General features: G+C 33.2%; 1 protein-coding gene across 3 annotated transcripts in view; it reads left to right on the plus strand.

Annotated features, from left to right (window-relative positions):
- LOC142226186 (apoptosis-resistant E3 ubiquitin protein ligase 1) overlaps positions 1-19,811 on the plus strand; it is a 157,177-nt gene that overhangs the window by 18,258 nt on the left and 119,108 nt on the right. Inside the window, exon 1 of one of the 3 annotated variants that reach the window (XM_075296075.1) lies at positions 1,916-2,006. The exons of the other annotated variants lie outside the window; for them this stretch is intronic. The gene's annotated coding sequence lies outside the window, so the exon portion shown is untranslated. Of the gene's footprint in view, positions 1-1,915; positions 2,007-19,811 lie in introns of those variants that run through there. 3 annotated transcript variants of the gene reach the window in all.

The raw sequence follows: 19,811 nt of genomic DNA on the forward strand, positions 1-19,811 counted from the left end.
CATGCTAACCATTGCACCTCGGTGGCTCCCAAGTACAAAACAATTTCATAAAAGGAATGTATAAAGTATGAAACGTTTTCATAAAAAGTACGAAGTTGTTTCTTACAAACTACGAAAATTTTGGAAGAACTTTTCTTCGCAAAAGGAACGAAATATTTCGTACTTTAAATGAAAAGTTTCTTTGGTTGTTAAAAAATGACAAATTTCGTACTTTTAACGAAATTGTTTGTTCTTTTTACGAAGAAAATTCTTTTGGTGTAACTTTAATTTTCAAATTCAGCTTCGACTTCCCGTAAAAACATCTTTAAAATAAAGTTCCGAAAAGCATTTTGGAAGAACTTTTCTTCGCAAAAGGAACGAAATATTTCGTACTTTAAATGAAAAGTTTCTTTGGTTGTTAAAAAATGACAAATTTCGTACTTTTAACGAAATTGTTTGTTCTTTTTACGAAGAAAATTCTTTTGGTGTAACTTTAATTTTCAAATTCAGCTTCGACTTCCCGTAAAAACATCTTTAAAATAAAGTTCCGAAAAGCATTTTGGAAGAACTTTTCTTCGCAAAAGGAACGAAATATTTCGTACTTTAAATGAAAACTTTCTTTGGTTGTTAAAAAATGACAAATTTCGTACTTTTAACGAAATTGCTTGTTCTTTTTACGAAGAAAATTCTTTTGGTGTAACTTTAATTTTCAAATTCAGCTTCGACTTCCCGTAAAAACATCTTTAAAATAAAGTTCCGAAAAGCATGTCCTATTTGGTACTTTTTTGCTTTCTAGTCAAGATGCAAAAAGACGACAAATTTAAATTTAAGGAATTTTTCTGAATTACTAGTCAAGTCAAATCAAGTTGACCTTAGTTTAAAAGAATTTTCTTTCATGTTATGATACCCATTTTTAAGTCGAATCTCTTAATTGCAAAGGCAGAGCGACTTCATTGAAAAGTCTATCGACATTTTGGACAAGGAAAAAAGAGAAATGAGTCGTCTATGCTAAGCAAAATTCGCATTCGTATTTTAAGGGCATGAAATCTTTGGCCTCAGTGCAATTGATAATCGGTTTAAAAAGATAAACCGGTCCGCCAAAAGTGAAATTTTTACACAATTCCTTTTGAAATTGAGCCAACGATAGATTTTCATTGAAAGAACGAAAATCTTTCATAAAGATAATGAAAATGTTCGTTAATAGTGCAAGAAATTGCATTTCTCAGTGCAATAGACAATGGGTTCAAAAAGATAAACCGATCCACAGGTTCTACCGGTCCGCCAAAAGTGAAATTTTTAAACACTTTCTTTTGAAATTGAGCCAACGATAGATTTTCATTGACAAAGGAAAATTTTTCATAAAGATAATGAAAATTTCTCATTTTTAATGACACATTACGTTGTTATAATGATTTTTTTACCAGTGAAATAAAATCGAAAATCGGTGTAAGAAGATAAGCCGGTTCAGAAGTTTTTATTTACCAGTTTTGATCACTCCATTCCGGTCTAACAGGAAGTTAAAACTGTTGGCTTTAAGAAAAGTTTTGAATTTTGACCTTCCTATAAAGGCAAATTTAATAGATTTGTATCCTAATTTTATAGAAAACAAATTTTTAAAGCAAAAGTTTTGAACTTTCTTTCAATTAAAATTTCTTTATAGTAAAAAAATTTTACTTAATATTGTATAAATTGCGTGTACTTTAATTTAGGTTATATAATCTTTCATATTAGTTTAATAATTTTTCTCAGTGTAGTATTAATGAAGGAATTATTTGCTAGGGTCCACATTTGGAATTCCATAAAAATGCCTAAAAATGTGGCATCTCTCAAGGATAAAAAGCTTATCTGGAGCTTTTCTCTCATTTTATGTACATGGGGCTTTCGATGGTCATATAAATCTATGTTGAGGTGTCCTTAAAGTTTCAGTTGTGGTTTTTCCTTCGTCGAGGTGAAATGTGCGAATAGCGGAATAAAAAGAAGAAAACTATACTGAAAACGGATACCCAAATGAAAACGTGGATTAATCGGTGCATACACATATACATATATTTAGTGGCAATGTTTTTTTTTTGAAGATTATTGATATTGACTTATTGTTGTTGTCAGTCTATGAAGATGAAGTTAAAGTCCTTGTAGTTGTAGACAATTATCCTGTCCTATATGAATACATATTTATTTGGAAAAAGTGAAAATTTGGAAAATGTGAATCAAAAAATCAAAATCATAGGACCCTTTAAAGAGTCATACACATCAAAATCACACACACACACACACTTGCACATGCATACAAACTCATAAAACAGCCATGAAAGGACTTCGTTGAACCAAAAAAAAAAAAAACAAGAAGAAGCTGAATAAGAATTCAAAAAGCTAAGAACAAATAAAAATGATGGAATGAGTGTTATTTTTTTTTTAATGTTATTGTGTATGGTGTCATATGAGAGTGTAGCGTTTGTTTTGGATAAGGACATTGAGTGGAGAGAGATGTGTGTGTGAATGCGAATACCACCGGAAACGGTTGTGGTTCCAAATTGTTTGGTTTCATTGGTTGAAACATCTGCGTTTTGTTTTTGTTTCTATTCACAGTCCTACTCAACTATGGTAGGCTTCATTCCAATACTATAGCATATATGAGCGAATGTGTATGGCTGAATGTGTGTTTATGTGTGGGCTTTAGTCCTTATGCCAAAGATATAAAAACACACACACACACACATACAACCAAACAATATCTTGCCGTATAAGCGTATAAATGAAGTTATGAGACATTGTTTTCTTGTTTGTTTGAATTCTTGAAGGTTTTTTTTTTGTCAAAAAGAAAACCCCAAAAATAAGAATGCGTTCATATAGCCACACATTCTATGTCAAATATGTTCACATTTACATATAAAAAAAATTGTATGGTGTACTTAACCCATTTCTGTTAACACAAAGAAAAAAAAAAAAGAAAACCTAAACCCCATAGAAATACAATCACATAAGACCAAAACAAAAGTCTATAAACATAAAAAAATCGTTAACAAAAGGATTCGAAAGAAAAACACAATGTGTGCGTGATTTTCATTGAATCCTTGCAAAATCGCGCAAAAATTTCCTACCAGAATAAGAGAAAACAACAAAAAAAAAGCTAAACAAACAAAAAGGATTTGAAAACATGCGTGACTTTGTGAAATCGAATACTAATGGAGTTTGTTTTTAAGTGTTTTATTTCTACCCACGCCACAACAAAGTAGTTTTTGTTCAGTAGTATTTTTTTTTATTTCAACCTATAATGGCATGTATTTTAGCCATGCAAACCTCATGTTATCGAAAACTTTATCTTTAATTGGTCATGTAGTTCGTAACACTTTTTCCTCATGTACTACACTCTTAGAAAAAGTGGACGAAAATGTCTATAGCCTACACTCAAAAATACACCCAAAAAAAAAGCGAATCCACCGTGGAAGAAAATGTAGGTTTATTTTAGAAAGTTTTAACTAAAATAGTTTTCTAATTGCAACATGTTACAAATAAGTTAATACTTTTTGTCAAATTGAAGATAAGTTATTATAAATAATTAATTTTTTCTGTAATTTAAGAAAATTTCATATGTTGAAAGAAAAAATTGGATTTAAAACTTGTTAAAATGTCTTTAGAGCTGTACGAACTTCAAGACCGTTACAATTTTAGTAAAATTTATTCATTTGAGAGATTTATGAACTCAATTTTAGCAAACTTCTGCCATTTTAGGAAAATGTGAACTATTTAATTTTTTAGTAAAATTGTGCACTATATTTGTATACAACTTTTTATACCCACCACTATAGAATGGTGACGGGGGTATAATAAGTTTGTCATTCCGTTTGTAACACATCGAAATATCGATTTCCGACTATATATTCTTGATCAGTGAGAAATTCTAAGACGATATAACGATGTCCGTCTGTTTGTCTGTCTGTTGTAATCACGCTACAGTCTTCAATAATGAATCAATCGTGCTGAAATTTTGCACAAACTCGTCTTTTGTCTGCAGGCAGGTCAAGTTCGAAGATGGGCTATATCGGTCCAGGTTTTGATATAGTCCCCATATAAATCGACCTCCCGATTTGGGGTCTTGGCCTTATAGAAATCGTAGTTTTTATCCAATTTGCCTGAAATTTTAAATCTAGAGGTATTTCATGACCATAAAGAGGTGTACCAAAAATGGTGAGTATCGGTACATGTTTTGGTATAGCCCCCATATAGACCGATCTCCCGATTTTATTTCTTGGGCTTATAGAAACCGCAGTTTTCATTCAATTTACCTGAAATTGGAAATCTAGAGGTATTGTAGGACCACAAATACGTGTGTCAAAAATTGTGAGTATCGGTCCATGTTTTGGTATGGTCCCCATATAGACCGATCTGCCGATTTTACTTCTTGGGCTTATAGAAACCGCAGTTTTTATCCAATTTACCTGAAATTGGAAATCGAGAGGTACTTTAGAACCGTAAAGAGGTGTGCCAAAAATGGTGAGCATCGGTCCATGTTTTGGTATGGTCCCCATATAAATCGATCTCCCGATTTGGGGTCTTGGGCTTATAGAAATCGTAGTTTTTATCCAATTCGCCTGAAATTTTAAATCTAGAGGTATTTTATGACCATAAAGAGGTGTGCCAAAAATGGTGAGTATCGGTCCATGTTTTGGTATAGCCCCCATATAGACCGATCTCCCGATTTTACTTCTTGGGCTTATAGAAACCGCAGTTTTTATCCAATTTACTTGAAATTGGAAATCTAGAGGTATTTTCGGGCCATGAAGTGGTGTGCCGAAAACGGTGAGTATCGGTCCATATTTTAGTATAGCCCCCATAAGAACGATCTCCCAATTTAACTCCTTGCGTTTCTAGAAACCGTAGTTTTTATCTGATTTGCCTGAATTTGTAAATATTCTGATATTTTAGGCTCACAAAAACGTGTATCGGATTAAGTTTTTATCGGTCCATTTGATAATGCCTCCATATAGACCGACTTCACTTCTTGGTGTAGAAGGCGCACTGATCATGAAAATTGCTTGAAACTCAATGTAAAATTTCCAGATTTTACTTCCACAGATTTAAGATTTTAAATTAAGACGTTATTTTATAATTTTCTTGCACACTTACAAGAGATGTTAATGATACCTCTAAAACTCAAACAAAAATGGTTCTCATAAATCCAGAATCTGATATAGTCCTCGTAGGTGAAATCTTTAAATTTATCTTCGGGAAGTGTCCTCAATTCCGCAAGCCCTCCTGAAATTTCAAAGTAAAACCCTAATATTTGGTTCATGGTGGTGGGTATTTAAGATTCGGCCCGGCCGAACTTACTGCTGTATATACTTGTTTTTTTTTATTTTTAGTTCACGTCATTAAAGTTAGCAAAAAATTATTCAAATGAGGAACATTTACTCATATTGTGCTAAATTTAACTATAATCAACTAATCTTCATGAACTAAAATAAAGTTTAGTTGGCATTAGAGCCAACTGGGTGTAGTGAACCCACCAGAAAGGAAATGTGTAGGCTCATTTTAACCGATTAAGTTCACTCTTTTCGACTAATTCAAGAATTTCATAATTAATATTTTTTCTTTTGCTAAGGAAAATTTCTTTTGAAAGAAAACTTGTTGTTCAGAAATGGAAAAATTTCTTTAGCGCCATATTCAAGTTCACGAATGGCGAATTTTAGGTAAAATTTGCAAATATTGAGAAATTCTTTACTATTTTGTGGGAAACATAAATTTAGTAAATCTTTATGCTGTATCTGTGTATATTTTCCACTTTCTCATGTTGGAGAAATTGTAAAATAGAGTTAAATTGGCTTTACTGTCCTGCAGGGTTCACATTTTTTTCAGTGTACTTATTCAAATTTACTTTATACCTCATTCAAATTACACTTCCAAAATCCACTTTTACTGAATTTCAACTGTCATTTGCCTTATAAAAAGTAGATTTCAAATCTCGAAAATGTAGATTTTGAGCGTAATGTGTAGAGGCTATTAGTTTACGAAAATTTCGATTTTGCTTTTAATTAAATTCAGCCAAATGTAAGAAATTTTCATTATTTTATTTTTATTACTCCAATGACAAACAATATAGTTCTTATATATCTAAAATGAGAAAATATCTGTCTGTCATAAATTTCATACAGCGCTAAAGATGTGTTAACAATTTTTTAACTCCATTCTTTTTTCTTCAGAATATGAAACAACACAAATAAATTTATTATTATAAATAAACTCTGTTCAAATATCTGTCTGTCATAAGTTTCATTCAGCGCTAAAGATGTGTTAACAATTCAATAACAACAATTCATTCAATAACGTCCATCCGAGCTCGATATTAAATGGACTGGCAACTCTGAATGTTGATCCAGGTATACTTAGGCTGCTAGACGAACTGCTAATGAGGAGACGTATTTCAGCCACACTAGGACAAGCAAACATGGAAAGGTATGTGAACAGAGGCACTCCCCAAGGAGGAGTTCTATCACCTCTTCGTTGGAATGTTGTTATAAACAACCTTCTGGTTTCCCTAGAAAAAGAAAGGATAAAGGTGGTGGCATACGCAGATGATGTGGCGCTAGTAGTCAGGGAAAAATTCCCATCCACAATCAGAGATGTTATACAGAGAGTTCTCCGGATGACTGAGAAATGGGCGAAAGATAATGGTCTTGGTGTAAATCCAGCAAAGACAGAACCAGTCATGTGCTGCAAAGATCCCAAAACTCCCACGGTTAGGCCCATTTGCTTAGGGGGTACTGAAATTCCCTTTGGTGAGTGTGCAAAATACCTTGGCGTTATTTTGGACAGGAAGCTGAATTTTTGGCTTAATATTGAAGAGAGGGCGAGAAAAGCCACGGTAGCTTTGTACTCGTGCAAGAAGGCAATAGGTAATAAGTGGGGACTAAAACCAAAAATTTTGCATTAGCTATACACGGCAGTAGTTAGACCTATAATGCTATATGGTGTTGTGGTCTGGTGGCCGGTACTTCAGCAACCGACAGGTTTAGATAAAGTTCAGCGTATGGCGTGCTTGTGTATCTCAGGTGCATTCAGCAAGACAGGAACAAATTCCCTTAATGTCATACTGCATCTATTGCCTTTAGACATTTTGGCCAAACAGTCAGCTGCAACAACGGCTGTGCGGTTGCGCGAGCTATCGCTATGGGCGGAAAAAGTGTACGGCCACAGTTCGGTCCTCTAAATAATGCCAGATGTGCCTAACGTAGTGGATTACACTCTGGCGAAACCACTTTTCGGCAAAAAGTTTGAAACTCTAATTCCCAACAGTGAGGTGTGGTGTACACAGACCCCGGGGAACAAAAGATATATAGATTTCTACACTGATGGCTCCAAATTGGATGGACAAGTGGGTTTCGGAGTATATTCTAAAGATCTGGAACTTCGAATAGCGAAAAGATTACCTAATCACTGTGGTGTTTTTCATGCTGAAATATTACCAATAAAAGAGGTGGCGAATTGGCTGAGAAGTAATGTTCCAAATATTGTTGACATTAATATATACTCAGACAGTCAATGTGCAATAAAATCCTTGGACTCTTTGTTCCTTTACTGGAAAACGGCCATCGACTGCCGCAAATCTCTCAACGAGATGGCTGAGCAGTACAATATTCACCTAATATGGGTGCCTGGTCATAGGAACATAACGGGGAACTGTCAAGCAGATGAGTTAGCAAGGCTAGGAACTACCTTACATATTCCGGGGGAACTAGAATCTGTTGGTATGTCTCTGGCAACCTGCAAGCTCTTACTGCCTGAGAAGACCGTCATGATGGCAAATGTTCGATGGGAGAATTGCAAGGGTTGTAACGACACCAAGCAAATATGGCCCCATTTAAACTTGAACCGCACACTAGATATGCTAGTGTTCTCAAGATGTCAGATATCACTTCTGATAGGCGAATTTGCAAAAACTATTGGTGCGAAGTATAATGACTATTGTATGAGCTGTCATGATGCGGAGGAAAAGGAATCTATTAAACACCTCTTGTGTGAGTGTCCTGCATTTTGTGTAAATCGCAAGTAACTTTTAGGAGCATATAGCTTCAGATTTCTGGCGGATCTGGAAAACGTTAACTTAAGCAGTCTGCTAATGTTTTTGGAACAATCTGGTTGGTTCAACAAAAGAACTGCCACTTTAACCTAACCTAGTTGACCTTTTGTATTAATTTATTTCTTATTTCGTCTTGAGGTCCTTTTCTAATAGTTAATTGTCAATTAACTTTTTTTAGGAACGGACGAAAACTCTCTCTTTTCTTCTTTTTTATGTTTTAAAATTGTAATTTCTAGTCGAAAGGTGGGTATTAAGTTCGAGATTAGCCGCCAAAATCGCCATTTTTGATCGATTAGTTTTCTTTAATTATCCATTTTATAGAATATTACATTAATGAAATGTTGTTTTTGGTTATTCCCCATCAAGAGGTATAATTTTGCAAATTCAGTGCAACGGCTGTTAAAATGGTGGACATCCGTCATATGACAAGCCCATGTTAAATTCATCGCTTCTGTGCCAATTTTGCACCACATCCGGATCCAAAAGGAACATTTTCACTACTTTTTTGAATTTTTTATCATAGTTTTCTAAAATATTATTTTTCTACATACGTATAGGTGGTTTTTGTTTTGTTATTTTCGGTATATATGTTAATTTTATCCACTTAGACTCGACAATAACAGCCAAATAGCGTACTTTCTAGGACTGGTCGAAGAGAACTTCATCGAAAGTGGAAAAAATTGATGGCGGATCCCGGAATGTTTGTGGAACAACTTCCATTTTTTTGGCTGGGGAACTAAAAAGGGGAAATATTATACACTAATGAAGCATAAAGATTTAATAAATTCGTATTTCCCAAACTATAGGTCAGAATTTCTTAAAATTGGTTAATTTTACCAATAATGCACCCATCTTGAACTTCGTATGGCACTAAAGATATTCTTGCAATTTTCGAACAACGAAATTTTCTTTTACAACTAAACAAAAAAAAAAAATAATTATGTCTAATCAAGTTTCTTAAATTTGTTATTCAGATTTGTTAAGATTTTCTAAAATGAACCTAAAATTAGTCAGCATTTTCCTTTCTTGTGGGTTTACTGCTTTTTGAGTGTGTACATCGAAAGGCGGTTTTTATTGAAAGTTGGATTCTTGCAGTTTCATAGTTCATTGTGCCTATTTTTCAACATATTCAAATGTAGAATTAGTTCGAACCCTCGTTCAATGTTTATAGTTCCAAAATTTGTCTAAAACCCGATCGCAAAAATACTAAAACATTGAGTCATGTAGATTACACGCAAACAAAATTCAACCCTTTTTTTTTATGGGGGGGGGGGGTAGACACTGAAAGGACGAGAAGGTTATGTCCTTTCGCAATACGCAATAAATGGAAAAGTGTTGGGTTTTGTGAATCAACTTAGCTAACACTAACCCCAAGCTTAAACAGCTTCAAATACCAACCCACAGTCATACGTAAAGTGTTGGTTAGGCCAACTGGCACAGGACCATGGTAAAAACACATTTACACACATACACGGACGTTCGTACCCGGAGTATTTTGTGTGGTGTTAGCCTAAAGTTGCGTTAAAAATGAACGTTTTTATACCCTCCACCTCCACCATAGGATGGCGGTATATTAACTTTGTCATTCCGTTTGTAACACATCGAAATATTGCTCTAAGACCCCATAAAGTATATATATTCTGGGGCGTGGTTAAATTCTGAGTCGATCTAAGCATGTCCGTCCATCCGTCTGTTGAAATCACGCTAACTTCCAAACGAAACAAGCTATCGACTTGAAACTTGGCAAAAGTAGTTGTTATTGATGTAGGTCGGATGGTATTGCAAATTGGCCATATCGGTTCACTTTTACGTATAGCCCCCATATAAACGGACCCCAGATTTGGCTTGCGATTGCTCTAAGAGAACCAAATTTCATCCGATCCGGCTGAAATTTGGTACATGGTGTTAGTATATGGTCTCTAACAACCATGCAAAAATTGGTCCACATCGGCCCATAATTATATATAGCCCCCATATAAACCGATCCCCCGATTTGGCTTGCGGAGCCTCTAAGAGAAGCAAATTTCATCCGATCCGGCTGAAATTTGGTACATGGTGTTGGTATATGTTCTCTAATGACCATGCAAAAATTGGTTCACATCGTCTCATAATTATATATAGCCCCCATATAAACCGATCCCCAGATTTGACCACCGGAGCCTCTTAGAGGAGCAAAAGTCATGCGATCCGATTGAAATTTGGTACGTCCGAGCCGAGTCCGAACGGCGTTCCACATTCCAGTGAAACCACTTAGAGAAGCTTTGAAACCCTCAGAATTGTCACCAGCATTACCGAGGTGGGATAATCCACCGCTGAAAAACTATTTGGTGTTCGGTCGTAGTAGGAATCGAACCCACGACCTTGTGTATGCATATAAGCCGATCCCCAGATTTGACCTCCAGAGTCTCTTAGAGGAGCAAAATTCATCCGATCCGGTTGAAATTTGGTACGTGGTGTTAGTATAAGGTCTCTAACAACCATGCAGGAATTGGTCCATATCGGTCCATAATTATATATAGCCCCCATATAAATCGATCCCCAGATTTGTCCTACGGAGCCTCTTGGAGGAGCAAAATTCATCCGATCCGGTTGAAATTTGGAGCATGGTGTTAGAATGTGGTCTCTAAGAAACACGCAAGAATTGGTCCATATCGGTCCATAATTATATAGCCCCCATATAAACCGTTCCCCAGAGTTGATCTCCGCAGCCTCTTGGAGGAGCAAAATTCATCCGATCCGGTTGAAATTTGCAACGTGGTGTTAGTATAAGGCCGCTAATAACCATGCCAAAATTGTTCCGTATCGGTCTATAGTTATATATAGCCGATCCCCAATCACACAAAAATTGGTCCATATCGGTTCATAATCATGGTTGACACTCGAGCCAAAAATAATCTACGAACATTTTATTTTTATAGAAAACATTGTCAAAATGTTATTTCTATAGAAAATTTTGTCAAAATTTTTATTTCTGTAGAAAATTTTGTCAAAATTTTATTTCTATAGAAATTTTTTTCCAAATTTTATTTCTATAGAAAATTTTTTCCAAATTTTACTCATATAGAAAATATTGTAAAATTTTTATTTCTATAGAAACTTTAAACTTTTATACATTATACGTATTTATAAATTATATACGTATTTAATCGGCCTTTTTAGTTTAATATATACCACGTATGGACTATGTGGTATATATTACGGTGTTAGGAAGTTTTAAGATACCTTGCCATCGGCAAGTGTTACCGTAACCCAAGTAATTCGATTGTGGATGACAGTCTTCAGTAGAAGTTTCTACGCAATCCATGGTGGAGGGTACATAAGCTTCGGCCTGGCCAAACTTACGGCCGTATATACTTGTTTTTTTGTTTCGTTGTATACGGTGACGATAGTAGACAATGGTCGTGATGGCGTTGTCGGCTCTGTTGATGACGATGTCCTTTTTTCGTAGAAAGGTAATTGATGTGCCAGCAAAAGTGTGAATGTAGTCATGCATGAAGCATATGTGCAATATGGATGAGTTTGTGTGTGCGTGATGTTTTGCCTTCCTGCTATGGTGAACTTCATGACTTGAGATCCTGCCTACCGTTTTGTCTTTCTCGTTGTTGTTATTATTTTTTATTGATGTCCTTTTGGTTATATTTTTGTTGTTGTTGTCATTATGGCTTTTGTTGAATGCCTTCTCTCATACAAAATTAAATTGTTAATTAATTTTTAATCCAATCATTTCGTTAGGATCCATTTTCCCATCAGCTGTTTTTGTTTTAGCCATTAACCTGTAACTGATTAGCTATCCTGCTTGCCCTATGTGTGGGTGTGTGTGTGTGCGAGTGCGCGAAGGATTTCCTATTCTTGGTTTTTGGAGGTATGGTATAATGATGGCTAATAAATGTCCATAAAACTTGATTGCCATAGGTTACAAAGCTTCTTAGGATGGATTAAAATGTTGGGGAAAGCCAAAGAGAGTGTCATTTATTTTTAGATTTTTTTATAGAACCTTCCATTTTGCCAGTGGTCTGATGGCAAATTGGCTTTATACGAAACAAACGAGACGTTTAGTTTTCCAAAGTTCAAATTTGTAAAATTTTACAATGACATGGTAATATGAATTTGTTGTTTTTTTTTTGGGAAAAGTTAAATGTGGTTTGAAGGTTAAGCTTTTAATGGACAACTTTATTAGTCAAAGGTAGTTGAAGGAAATTTACTTTTATTATTGTTACTATTTCATAGAGGTTACAAATCGAAGGAATTCTTATTTAATTGTTTTCACCCTGGTCTTTAATAGAAATTATATATGGAGTTGCATTATTGTAAGTACGCCCTAAAAAAATCGTTTCTGTAACATATACCCCAAACACATTTTGCTTCAAGCATATATATTTTCAAGATTGGGCCAAACAAAATATTGTTTGTATTGTTCGAACATATTATGTTTCACCTTAGGACATTCACCTTAGGGTTGTAAAAAAAATTTAATGAAATTTTCTTTGTGTGGATATATTTTCAAGGCGCCAATTGGTTACTTCCATTATTTTACTTGCAGCATACTCTCTAGATCTCTCTTTCTAAACACATATATGTTTATAGGCTATTTCCAAATTAATATATATTTGCACCTAAGGATATTATATATTTACAAACATTTTATGTGCCAAACATGTTATGCTAGTTTATGAACATTATGTGATTGCACTTAATAATATTATGTTTAAGTTCCAAACATATATTTTTTACACCCAAACATATGAAAAACAGACTTTTTCGTCCGTGTACTGAAATTAAAATTAAGATTTTTCGAAAATTAAGCCAATTTGGAAGAAATTAAAGTATAGCAAAAATATGCCCTTATATAGCCAATTTTACTGTATTTTAGTTCATGATTTTAGTTAAATTTTGGACATGGAAAAATCTTCCTTAGTTTAGTCTAGAATAGAAATTCAACCTTTTTGGTTTTCTGTTCTCCATCTCTAATCTAAACTCCTTCAGATTTTGCACAAAAGAAAATTCTGATTCAATCATGAAATTGATTGGTAGAATTATCTTTTTAACTGAAATGTCTTTAATCACAAAAAAAGATAGTACTAATCACAGTTTTAATTCGGCATAAAAAATTATTTGATTACAAAATAAATTGCTTTCATTGGCAAATTTCAATTATTTTTTATTTAATTGATTCAATTAAAAGTTTGATAGATGTTGAGTACAAAACTTAAATAATTTTTATTATTTATTTATTTGAAATAAATTTTTAATCAAAATTTAGTTTGATTAAAAAGTTAATTGCATCAATTAATTTTTGAATTAACAATTTAAAAATGTTCAATCATTGACTTAATTAACTTAATGTTTCTATCCGATTAAAACGTTAATTGTATCAATTAATTTATTAATTGAAAAAATTTTCGACTGCAGTCAACTTTTTAATTAAAAATAATTCGGTTATATTTCTTTCTGTTTGCACTAAAACTACACGATAGTAGAAAAAAAATCACATTTTCAAATTATGAAAAAAAAGAAAAGTCGTAAATTCTACTTTACAAATTTGAAAAGGTTGTAAAATTTGTCTTATTACACTAAAAAAGTCTTGTCTTGAGACCAAAGATTTCATGTCCTTAAAATACAAATACGATTGTTTCTTAGCATAGAAGACGTATTTCTTTGATATGAAGTACTTTCCTTGTCCCAAAGCCGATACACTTTTCAATTAAGTCGTTTTGTTAGTTAAGTGATTTGACTTAAAAATGAGTATCTTTACATGAAAGACAATTTTGTTTGACTAAGGTCAACTTGACTTTAATAATTCTGAAAAATTCTTCAGAATTAAAGACACAAATTTAAAAGGGAATTGTGTCTTAAAGGCATCCTTACTTCAATTCTCCGCTTCTTTTGCTCGGAATTATTACCAAAATCAGGAAAGAAAAAAATTTTTGGAACGTGGCATGCATTTTTCCGGTATACAATCGATTTCATATTTAGAAAATGTCAAACAGTCGAACTTTGCAGAAGTCGAAAAATAACATTCTCAATTTTTAAAAAACCAAGGCAGATTTATTAAGGTAGTTTTATAATTACAAAAAAAATGTCAATCGCCATATTGAAACTTTGATTGTCGAGTCAAATTGATTTAAATTTAAAATAGAGAAAATCTGGTAATGTATCGATGTATGCTTCGAAATAACATATGAGGAAATGTGTAATTCTTAAGTAATTCTTACCATCAATTATGAGGACCTTTTATTTCGATATTTTTCTGTCATAAATTTAAAACAAATTGAATATTTCAAAAATTTTGGTATAAAATAATTTTATTTCGAATTTTTATTCTTATTTGTTACAATTGTCAATTAAACATTGGCGAAGCTAGCAACATTCTCGTAAGAGGTAAAGGCTACACACAAAACCAAATTGATTTCAATCACGAAATTCGCGGATTCAATTATTTTTTTAATTGAAATGTCATCAATCACGAAAATGATAGAGTTAATCACCCATTTTGATTGGAAACCAATTAAAAATTTAATTGACTTTTGTCACGGAATCAATTAATTGTGTGATTGAATCAATTAAAACAGTCATTGGTTTTTGACATAAAATTCAATCAATGTTTTAATTGAATCAATTAACATTTTAATTAATTTTGCGACAAAAATCAATCATTTATTTGATTGATTCAATTAAATAATTAATTGAAGTTGGCAATAAATTTCAATCGAAAGGGTGAAAAAATAAACTGTATAAATCATTATCTTCCTTATCATAATAACCATGTCAGCATGCTCCTTCTAATATGTAGATGCGCCTAGATTTCCGATAAGTCAGCAACCTGTAAGCGATTTTCTGAAAGTAAACAGAATAATTAGAACTTATGTTTGTTTAATTGAAAGTTAATTTTGTTAAGCATTACCTGAATTCTTAGTTCCTTAGTTATAATCTTCATTTGCCTTTATAGTCTTTTGGCATAAAAGGGGTTCGGTTTAATTTAATTTTAGTAGCAATTCCTTTCCAAAATTTCCACACATTGAAATCATCTATTAAAATCTGAACCAATCAGATACGAAAATAATAGGGAAGCAATGTACTATTTGGCATTATACCATATTGATGATACTTTGTAAATGTTGGAAATAAACAAATATAAATGGAAAATACATATTTTTATTATTTTCGGATATTTTTAAATCCAAAAGAAAGAAATGTTTTACCATTGCATAGAGATTTTATTGCTGCTCATTAGGTTATGTATCAGATATGCTGCTCTCTACTTAGATTCAAATTGAAAAAGACAGGTAAAACAAAGTGCAATTTATTGTCAACGCTACTTCGCAACTTGAAGGTGAATCTTCCAACGAACCCTACAGCTCTTGGTTTTAAAAACACTAGGAGTAAAAAAATTACAATTATAAAATATTAATACTATAACCCACCTTTTGATTCCAAAAATATTCTTATACTAGATGATTTTTTAATAAAATGATGAATTGCCCAATTTGACGAAATAAAATTGATCGCCAAGGGAAAGGAATAAAAAAATATAATATTTTTGTCCGTTTACTATAAACAGGCTTCAATGGAAAACTGTTCACATTTCACAATTACTCACATTCAATAAATGCAGATTGTGTTCCTTGTTTACAGTACCGCAAAACACAAACGCAGGCAATTCCAAATGCATTCCTTTACCGCATGGCCATTTATTGTTGCACGCTTTATTTTTTTTTTACCCTTTTGTTTGACTTGTTATTGTATTTATGCAGACATTTCGAACGCAGCAGACAGAATGTCGCCAATCATGTTTTTCAGTTTACGCGAAAAACAAAAACCAGCCGTTCGTTACGAATTACTTCCACAGACTGATCCCTGCATCACGTGTTGTTGAAAAATACACATTCTCTTTTTGCTATTTCTCTCCATCAGTGCTGCCGCTACTACTTCAATCGAAGTATTTTGCTTCATTTTCACAAAATTTACTTCGTCACTCCTTCTTCCAAAAATCTGCTTCACTTTTTGTCCTGCTTCAAATTTTAAAATTTTTCCCCATATTACCTAATTGTTTTTCCTATTCCTTTTTTTTTAATCATTGAATTATTAATCGATGTGGACAAATTTTTGCATAGTTGTTAGAGACCATATACTTACACCATGTACCAAATTTCAGCTGGATCGGATGAAATTTGCTTCTCTTAGAGTCCCCACAAGCCAAATTTGGCAGTCCGTTTATATGTGGGCTATACGTAAAAGTGGACCGATATGGCCCATTTGCAATACCATCCGACCTACATCAATAACAACTACTTGTGCCAAGTTTCAAGTCGATAGCTTCTTTCGTTCGGAAGTTAGCGTGATTTCAACAGACGGACGGACGGACATGCTCAGATCGACTCAGAATTTCACCACGACCCAGAATATATATACTTTTTGGGGTCTTAGAACAATATTTCGATGTGTTACAAACGGAATGACAAAGTTGATATACCCCCATCCTATGGTGGAGGGTATAACAAAATGAATTCTATTGTTTTGTTTTCAAAAATGTATGCTACTTCAATTTTATTCAATCTACTCCACTTCTTTCCAAAATCTACTTCACTCAATTTTTCACTAGCGGCAGCACTGCTCTCCATCGCTCAAAACTATTCAATTTCAATCACAAAGGTGATTGAATCAATCACATGTTTAATTGGGAACGGAAACATTTTCAATCACGTTTGTGATTGAAAATTATTTCCGAATTAATTAACAAATTGATTGAGTCAATTAATATTTTAATTGAAAACGTAATAAATATCAATCATTTTTTTAATTTGATTTAATTCGGATTAAATTAAGTTTTTAATTTAAAATTTTTCGGTGGTAATTTTTTGTGTGTACAATGTGTGCTCATTGTGAAGATACCTCAATAAATTCTTGTAGATGGGAAGAAATCAGAATATTTAATTCAATAGTATATAATCATAGTTTGATGAAATACTGCATGATATTTGGTAAGGGGAAATGACAAACCCATAAAACCCCTTTAGCTACGCCTATGCAATTAAGCAAATACCGACAATCAAAGATCTGCTCAAATGAAAAAATTGTAACCACCTGAAACTACCTTCCTAAATATGCCTTGAGTCTAATTTTAAAAATTTGAAAACTCGACGTTTTGATTCTCATTACAAAACTTAGAGCACTGATATTTGGTTTGTGATAATCGAGAAAAATCGACGTTTGATGTTGGTCAAAATCAAAAAGAGTTTAACGCACCCAGCAAAAACTAGGTAACCACATCTCATTATAATTGGCATTACCAGGAGTAAAGCTGTCATTATATGTTGCATTACATTGTGTTGAGTTATAATGACGAACTTGTAATGATAAAAATAAATACTTCTCGGTAATTTTCGAATTGTTATTCTCAAATTTTTAGGCAGTGTGCTGTATGTTAAATGACTTAATAAGATATAATAAATATATGATGGTACCATTAGGTATAATTATTTACATAATTGAGCATTCACTTAAAAATCAAAAATAATATGTAATGTAACCGTAATTCTGAAGATTTTTCCGTTAAGAAATTTTTATCACAAATATTTCATAATAATTGTTTTTTAAATTAATGACATTATCATATCGATGTCTCCGTTCCAAAGTACGCTAAGTCTAAAAAGTAAATTTTACAAGAAACAAGTTCAAAGTTTTGTTTTTGGAATTTCTCAAAAACCGTATAAGATATAAATTCACTTTTTTCGGTCTTAAAATCATATTTATTGTAGATTTTTTTAGTAGGTACGATTTCAAAATAGTGATAATAAAACATGGCTAAAATGGCTTAGACCACTTTAGACCGAACAAAGCTTTTTGCCCTTTTTGGATTGGAAATTTTTAAAACTTTAGTCACAGGCTACGTACAATATTAACCATAATTTTTGATTGAATTGTCGAACTGGATGACAGGATGCAATTCACATCAATCCGAATAAAAAAGCGAACTCCGTCAAAAAATGCTAAGACGCTTAGCGTACTCTGGAATGAGGACATCGACATTATGTTTAATGCTTTCTTATACTTCATTCACATTACACTTCCAAAATGCACTTAAACTAGATTTCAATTGCCATTTACCTTATAAAAAAGGGACTTAAACTCCACTTTTAGTAGTTTTAAAACCTAATGTGTATTAGCTATTGGATATATTATAACGTAATTCACGAATCCAACTCCCTTAAACAACCTATATTTATTTCTATTTTAAGTGTGAAATTTATTTGCGTGCAATCTTATTTAGATGATTTATTAGATTTCTTGTTTATTTATACAATATTCGTTTCTATTCAAGTAGTGCTTCAAGCATTATTCGCCATATTTTGATCCATTGTAATCGGCGGGAGAAATCAATATTTTCAAGATTTGGTTGCCTGAGACAATAAGTGGCTAATTTGCAAGCTTTGGTGTATATGTACCAATAAGTGATTACATATTACGTGATTATATGCTTTAAAAGCACTACTTATTTCATGGCCGAAAGTATGCCCGGGAGAAGTACTTTCCTCCTAGGACATGCGTATGTAAATGTAATCCGGAGCGATACCAATTAATAAGTGGTTGTTAATTTTTAAATAGGCTTACCTACAAGATTACCGGGTAATGAGAGTTTTTGTTGGTCAGGGACAAAAATGTCCAAAATTCGTGTCCTAAATTCAATAAATTTTTTTTAAGCAAACATTATTTTTATACCCTCCATCATAGGATGGGGGTATATTAACTTTGTCATTCCGTTTGTAACACATCGAAATATTGCTCTAAGACCCCATAAAGTATATATATTCTGGGTCGTGGTGAAATTCTGAGTCGATCTAAGCATGTCCGTCCGTCCGTCTGTTGAAATCACGCTAACTTCCGAACGAAACAAGCTATCGACTTGAAACTTGGCACAAGTAGTTGTTATCGATGTAGGTCAGATGGTATTGAAAATGGGCCATATCGGTCCACTTTTACGTATAGCCCCATTATAAAGGGACCCTCAGAGCCTCAAAGAGAAGAAAATTTCATCCGATCCGGCTGAAATTTGGTACATGATGTTGGTATATGGTCTCTAACAACCATGCAAAAATTGGTCCATATCGGTCCTTAATTATATATAGCCCCCATATAAACCGATCCCCAGATTTGGCTTGTGGAGCCTCTAAGAGAAGCATATTTCATCCGATCCGGCTGAAATTTGGTACATGGTCTCCAACAACCATGCAAAAATTGGTCCACATCGGTTCATAATTATATATAGCCCATATAAACCGATCCCCAGATTTGGCTTGCGAAGTCTCCAAGAGAAGCAAATTTCATCCAATCCGGTTGTAATTTGGAACATGGTGTTAGTGTATGATCTTTAACAACCGTGGCAGAATTGGTCCATATCGGTCCATAATTATATATAGCCCCCATATAAAACGTTCTCCACATTTGACCTCCGGAGCCACTTGGAGGAGCAAAATTCATCCGATCCGGTTCAAATTAGGAACGTGGTGTTAGTATATGGTCGCTAACAACCATACCAAAATTGGTCCAATCACACAAAAATTGGTCCATATCGGTTCATAATCATGGTTTCCACTAGAGCCAAAAATAATCTACCAAAATTTTATTTCTATAGAAAATTTTGTCAAAATTTTATTTCTAGAGAAAATTTTGTTAAAATTTTATTCGGTTCATAATAAAATTTTCATCATTGTCAAAATTTTATTTCTATAGAAAATTTTGTCAAAATTTTATTTCTATAGAA

Source organism: Haematobia irritans, chromosome 2, assembly GCF_050003625.1.
Source record: "Haematobia irritans isolate KBUSLIRL chromosome 2, ASM5000362v1, whole genome shotgun sequence".
NCBI lineage: Eukaryota > Metazoa > Arthropoda > Insecta > Diptera > Muscidae > Haematobia > Haematobia irritans.